Raw genomic sequence first — 7696 nt, 5'->3', positions numbered from 1 at the left:
ATACAAGAATGAGGAAAAAGCGTGATTTATGATGGTGTCTTCTGGAATGCTTGATTATGTAGGAACTTTTCCTAACATTAATTAGAAATTGGCTAGCTCAAGGTTGAAGTGTTTCCTGTCTCCTTTAAATTTGTTTTTCTTTAAAAAGTCATTTGTCAGGCTCTAATTACTCATTCCTAGGAGTAAAAATCCAAAATACCTTGTCAGGCAATTAGACTGTCTGTTCTCTGATTGTCCTCTTGCTTGATAAATTGGTTGAGGAAACTAGCTTTCAATTCCTTTAGGTTGGATGTAAAGCTAGATTTTTATTTTAATTAATTAACTAATTAATTAATTTTTAGGTGAGGCAACCCTTGGTTGACCTCACAGATTGCAAGGACCTTGTTAGCTTACAATCCCTTATTTTTTATTTATTTTTTATTTTTTATGCCTACAGCGCCCGATCTTCCTAGATGGTCTCCCATCCAAGCACTAACCAGGCACGACCCTGCTTAACTTCTGAGATCAGATGAGGTTGAACTTGTTCAGGGTGGCATGACTGTAGACAAAGCTAGATTTTTTTTCAAACGAAGCATTCTTTATGAGTTTCTTCTTTTAGCGGGGCTGACAAAGTTGTCTTTATATCAACTTACAAGGAAGGAAACATTTCCTCCAGTTAAAAGTTGCTAAAACTTTTTTTGTAAAGGCATCACCCCTTGTTTTGAGTGGCCAGTAGTATGGCACTTGATGGTTTATATTTCTTATACTCTGAGGACAATTGTGGGAGTGCAAGAATGTTGCATAGTGAGGCGTGATTTCTTTTTAGTGTCATTACTCCAGTGAGCTTCCTTCATGGAGCAGAGCAATTGCTCTGTATATTGACGTTTTTGAACTAAGATATGTATCAAGACAGTTGGTGAGATGCTGAATGCCTTCCAACTCTGAAATTATATGATTCTTTGAACTTATCAGAATTCGAATCCAAACTGCAATTCTCAAAAAGGATACTGAGCTGCAAAGAGATTGGCTGGAAGCCATGTAAAATAGTCGAGAATGAGATGTTTCTGATTCTAAGAGATCTTTTATATCTTCCTTTCCCCGAAGGCTCTTTATGAAACAGCACATCCATGGCAAGGGAGAACTGGTAAGAGTGACTGTATACGTTCTGTTATTGAGGCCAAGAAACGCGCAAACAACTTGTTTAGCCATCTGACTATATAATCAGGGTTCTAATTACACTAGTGGAATAGATGGAATATACGGTTATGAAATTAGGCTGAGGGGAGAAAAACACATACACACACCCCAAAATGTGGGTCACCTAACTCTAATTTCCTCATCCTCCAGTTAACCTTTCAGAACCGGTCCTTTCCATCAATGGGATTGGCCAAGGAGTATGAGGTGAGTTGCCGCCTAGAAGGTTAGCAAACTAGTGAAGAATATGCCGTCTTCTCACCTTGGGATGAAGTTCAATGCAGAGAAACACTTTGAGAAAGTGTCCAACTAGTTCACAGACATTCCTGTCCATCTCACCTTAGGGTGTTTTGCATGAAGAGTTTTGAGAGATCACCCCTTTAGATGTATTCCTTCCTCCCTGACTGCAGTTCCAGTTCCCAGGCTGTACCTTTTTATTTTCTTTGAGAGTCCTGATGCCAGCTCTCATTCAGCATGTTCAGACAGGCGGAGAGTGCCTTGGTCTGCGTGAGTCATCTCCTACAACTCCTTCAGACATAAGCTCTGGGTCGCAAGCAGACTAATTGTATTTTTGGATTCCAGCTTTTCAGAAATTCAGCTCTAAGTACAAGGAAGATGGGACAAATAAGATGCTTGCACTGCCATGCCGGTGGCAGACATCACTGATCTGGCATAACATTGTTTCTTGCTGAACCTAGACAAAATCTTATAATCCTTTTGCATTCCAGGTAGTATAATAAACAGGAGGTCCATAGTAGGCCGGGAGCATTTCTACTTAAATTACAATGTTCCAAAATTATCTAGAGTTGCAGATATGCTCACCTGCCCCTCTGAGGTAGAAAAGTTGCTTTGTGATTTGAAAACAAAAACTTTAGAAGTCGCATCTTTCTCTGCAGAGGTCATTTACTCATTTGTTTATCCACAAACTTATACTGAGTGTCTCTCTCTTATGTATCTTATGTCCTGTTGGGTGCTGGGGACAAGAGAAATTTCTTCTATGTTCACCTCCTGACTAATGGTAACTTGATTTGTTTTCCCTCTTTTACTAGATGTAGTCTAATTTCTCTCTGGCTCTGCAACTTACACACTAAGTCTTGTGTGCTCTACTGACCTTCTGTTATTAGGGCCTAGAGTCACAGCAGTGGTGTGGGAGGCACCCATTGCTGCGAATTCTCTGGGAGGTACATCCTGAGACATATTTCTTCTGGGACTATTGGGTCTAGCTACATTTTTCTTTAAGCCTCCGAGGCCAGCAAATGCTGTTTTTCTCTCTGTGAGAGCAGAGAGCCCATAATGCTGCTTATTGTCAAGTGAAAAACAAAAGTGGATGGTAGTTGGTAATCATACTTTTATAGGGATGCACAGAGAGAGGCGGGTTGTGGAAGCAGGGAGGAGGAATTTGGGATATTACTTTCATAGGTCCTGAGAAGGTGTCATTCCTAGTTGCTTGTTGCTTTTATCAACGAAACACCATCTTTTAGACACTTTGGGAACAAGATGCGGAGTTGCCTTTATGAGTGCCTAGTGAAGAAACTGGAGGGAGTTTCTTTGTAAATGTCAGGTAACTATTTACCAAATTACCACAGATAGTCTCAGGCAGAAGTTCTTTTGCATCTTGTTTTCTCTTCCTCTTTTTCGTTCTCTATTTCTGAATCTGTCTTCCCTTCTTTTGTGATCATCCCAAACTTCCGTACCATCCCACCTGTGTCTGCCTTCCCTCAACTTCTCTACCCTGAGCATCGTGTTTCAGAATAATTCTGACTTGTTTCACAGATTAAATATTACCTGTCCATTGCCTCTTTCTTTCAGGATTCACTAAAGATAAACTATTACTCTCTGACGGACTACATTGGGTCACAGTGTAACTTAATTGAGCTCCTAGAAAAGCATTAGCACAGGTACTGGATTATGGTAGGTGCCCAATAAATGCATGTGGAGTCTGAATTTGGACAGGTTAATGTGTTACACTCCAAGATTATATATCTTGTCCTTGAACAGCAGCCTTAAATTCTCCCATAACACTTTTGATGATCAAGTAAATTTGGTAAAACCTGGGTGAAACAGTCTTTTTACCGGAAGGTTTTTCAGAACTTTTGCTATGCATATGTGTGTGGGGGGAGTGGCAATGGTAGTGCTGGTCCACATTGTTTCCCAAACTGATCTGACCGTGGAACCCTTTAGTCTTTTGTGAGACCAGTGGTCCACAGAAACACACTTCAGGACACAATACCTTGGCCAAATATCACAGACACCAAACTCTATATTGTTTCCCTACTAAGAGTAAAGTAGGCAGACTTTCTGAATTCATGGAACATTTAAGTCAGTGTGTACCAATGTCCTCAGTGTTTTTATTTCGTTTTTTATTTCTTTGCTTTTGGTGTCTGCTACAAACTGTTGAAAAAAAAGGGGGTGGATATTATGCATCATTTCTCGGGCATAAATATGCATGTTACAGCACTATTCTGTCAAGATTACTGCTTACTGTTTTTATCTCCCCACTCCCCACTGGGTGCTAAGATCTTGACTGATTGACTGATTGATTTTTAATGTCCAACATTTATGTTATAGATGTACATTTGGGGGTCCATAAGAATATGAGACCCTAGGATCTTGATTTAAATAGCCAGAGACAGTTCTTTTCAAAAGTTTGGTGTTTTCTTGCCACCAAACCCAAGGGATTTATGGAATTAGAGATTTTATGAAGACACGATATTTTTGATAAATTAAACATACTTTAGAATCAGAAGTCAAAAAATGGGATAAAGGTAATTTAAGCATAATGTACATAGAACAACTCTGGAAAGGATCTGACATCGACGCCATCCATTCTTCACTAGGAACTAGCAAACCAGAAGAGTTGGCCTCCGTTAGTTATTGCATCCGAAAGGTTCCTCTAACGGTCCTGTTTGTGTTATGCTGATATTCTTCTGGACCATCCACACTTTTCTTGTCATGTTTAATTTAATATTTTTGAATTTTGTCATCTTGTTCTTTTCTTTTCTTCATTCTTTCAAGAGATAACTTACTACATGAAGACATTGTGTCAGGTATTGGAGAATTACTTTATTTGTATTTGCAGACATTTTTTAGTTTGGAATTATGCAACACTCAAAGTTCACTTTAATTGTTAAGTCTTTATCAATCATAAATCTAAGAAAGTGTGCTTCCTTCATTATGTTCTATAAAACATCAACCTCTGATTATGAATTATGCTGGCAATGCTTCTTTTATTTATTTAAAAAATATTTCCATTCTCAGAGCCCTTAAGCTCTGCTTATTGTCACTCTGCAGAGCTTTCTGGCTTCAGCCAACATCTGAATCTGATTGGGAGCACTTCCATTCAACTCTTTCTGGAAAGAAGAGAAACAACCCAGTTGAGGCCAGCTTAAAACATCTGTCCATCTTACCCATGCCTGCCAATCATATTGGGCAAAAATAAGAATGTTATAACTCTTCTTGGATAACATCATTAAACATTTTCCATCCCCTCCCATACACATTTATAGTAACTGAAGGAAATTTACCATGTAATTTTCATATCAAATGGTATATGGGTTATATACAGCAGACTATAATAACATGAATGATCAAGTAGCAAATTAATTAACCTAAACCTCCAAACAGTCAGTTGTGCTCAGTTCAAAAGTTTGTGCTTTTTGGTCACGCTTATGACTTTATATTACATATATAATTCTACTAGTAAAGATTTTTTTCTGTCTATGCAAATACTTGAAATGCATCATTATTTCATAATGTTCCACAAAGAGCATTATGGCATACAGAAAATGTCATAGCTATTGGCCCTTTACTCTGAACACTTTCAGAAGCTGTGAACTTAGAGAGGCTTATACTGAAAACTTGATGAGTAAAAGTGGCCCTTCTCTGAAGCCTTGGATAGCAGGCATTATTATTTATAAACGCCTGCCTTTGGCTCACCTTCATCCATTTCGTTGTGCATTTCAAGTCATGTTCTCTAGGTAGAGAAGAATTGCATTTATCTTCAGCATCAGTCCTATTATTTGATCCTGAATGTGGGTATCTTTCCCCCCTCCCTGATATATGTACTTGGGTGAGGAGATTTCAATAAAATTGTAAAGAATAGCAGAGAGAAAATTTCAAAATGATTACTGTAGTAGGAAAAGTTAACAATTTTCAACTTGATAATGAAATAAATCTTATAGTCTATATTTCTATTTTTCACATTGTTGGTTATAATCTATTAGAGGGTTGTGAATTCAATTTAGTGGGTGTCAACCAATTTGTGAGAGAAAGTCAAATAAATAAAGTAGAATACAAGGTAAAAATCATGGACGTATCAGAGTGTCTTGCTCATGAGTAGGAAGGGTATTTTTTAAAAAGGTTTTAAAAAATATAAATCACATATATTTTCAATTTATATGTGGATATCTATATACATATATATTTGACTGCACATACTGAGTCAAAGTGTAAGATCTGTTTCTTATTGTGTCATAGTCAAAAAATTTTGGAAGTCACAGGTGTATAGGTGAAAAACATGGGCACATTTAAGACAACCTGTACTGGTTTTTCTGGTACTTCCTCTTGTGATCATCAATTAAAAATTTATCTGAACAATATTAACATTGCAAATTCCTTAGTGTGCCCATCCACCAGTTTGCTGAATACATTAGAACTTCATTCCACCAACACTATAAGATCACGAATTCTGCACACATATCCCAACACCTATGCAAATCTATTACTGCACTTTGCCTGTCATTCTGCCATGTTCACTTTCCCCTGCTCAGACTTGCTCTACAAGATGATGGTATAAATCAAAATACTTTTCTTCTGTTCAATGGTTAGAAACTCAAAGACAGTTTGGAAACCTCCCTGTAAGTGCCTGTGGCTTGTCATCACAGCTGAAGGCTCACTGGAGTCATGAAAGTCCATCTTAGTCTTGATTCTACCCAGGAAAAGTTTGACTCCTGATCAAACAGTTTTGTCTGCTCCCTGGCTATAGATTGCCAGGTGAGCCTAGATAGATCAGAGGTAGTTCATCTCCATTCGACCATAGGGAATTTATGTTTGCTGAAGGCCAGGTGTCTGCCTAGCCTTGTTCTCTAGGTACATTATATAAATAATCTCTCTTCTCTATTGGTTTGACTTGCCTGTGTTCCTCCCTGGACACCCTTTATGGAAAGAACAGCATCTTTTATTCTGTAGCCCCAGCCTCTGATACAGTTCCTAGCAAATAGAAAGCACTTGATTAATGTTGGTTGGTAAAATGAATGATCATATTACATTTAATGAAATAGATGAGAAAATAGGCTCAGTAAGGGCCAATGGCAGAGATGAGATTACAGTTTAGCTCTTGCTTATTCTAAAATTCATGATATTTTCATTTTGGTGTCTGTACTACCAGAAAAATAATTCTAAGGAAATTTCTTCCCACTAGGGGTCTTAAATGCTTCTATTCTGTAAGAAATGTGTGATGATGATGATCAGGATGACGCTAATGAATTTCAATGTCATAAAGATATGTCGTAAAGATACTTTCTTGAAGATTTGGCTTTGTAAGGTGGAAATATCAAGAAAAAAGCAAGAAACAGATGTGGCAAAAGAATGGAGAGTTATCTTCGACTGCCTCTTGTTTTTCTGTATAATAGCTTACCCAACTCTAAGAGGTAGTCTTAATACTTTCCAGTAGCAGATAATAGCATATATTCTTTTTATTTTAAATTACTTAACCCCAAATACTAAGAGACAGCATGCTATAGGACAATGTTCTCAACTGGGGGCAATTTTCTGCAATAGAGCACAATTGACAACGTCTGGAGACATTTTTGGCTGTCACAACTGGGTAGGGGGCTGCTCCTGGCAACTAGTGGGTGAAGGCCGGGAATGTTGCTAAACATTCTATGATTCACAGGACATCCCCCAATAACAAAGCCTTATTCAGCTCCATACATTAAGAGTGCCATTGCTGAGAGACTCTGCTATAGAGATTAAGGATTCCACTCCATCTGGACCATCTGGGTTGAACTTTTGGCTCTATCATTTTTTATCTGAGTGACCTTGCCTCAAGGTTGCTTAAGTCGGTGTGCTTTAGTTTTTCCATTGATAAAATGAAGACAGTAATAGTATCTTGTATCATATAGTTAAATGAGTTTAATGCAAAGAAAGTGCTCAGAACAGTGATCGGCAAATAGAAGTTCTTGATAAATGCTGCTTACTATTAAAGAAGCTTGTGGATTACATAAGAAATGATGCTTTGGTGAACATACGCTTTTCCTGGTGCTTCCGTCATTCTTGTCTACTATTTGTAGAAAGGGCAATAGTTGATAGACAGTCTTTCCATTTTTACACTTTAGATGGCTTGAATATAGATGTTGGTGTCCTTTCCTGTGGGAGGTTATTTGGTGTGAATATTTCAGAGTACCCAGAGACTCAGTAAGTGGTTGGTCAATTGGTTAAATATGGTGCTGGTTGTGTGGTATTATTACCTTCAGTTGGATCCACCTTCATTCTCTATTGCAGGTGAAGATTCTAATGTGTGAAA

The sequence above is a fragment of the Pteropus alecto genome, unplaced genomic scaffold (genome assembly GCF_000325575.1).
Source record: "Pteropus alecto unplaced genomic scaffold, ASM32557v1 scaffold7, whole genome shotgun sequence".
NCBI classification, from domain to species: Eukaryota; Metazoa; Chordata; class Mammalia; order Chiroptera; family Pteropodidae; genus Pteropus; species Pteropus alecto.
This window is presented reverse-complemented; position numbering follows the sequence as displayed.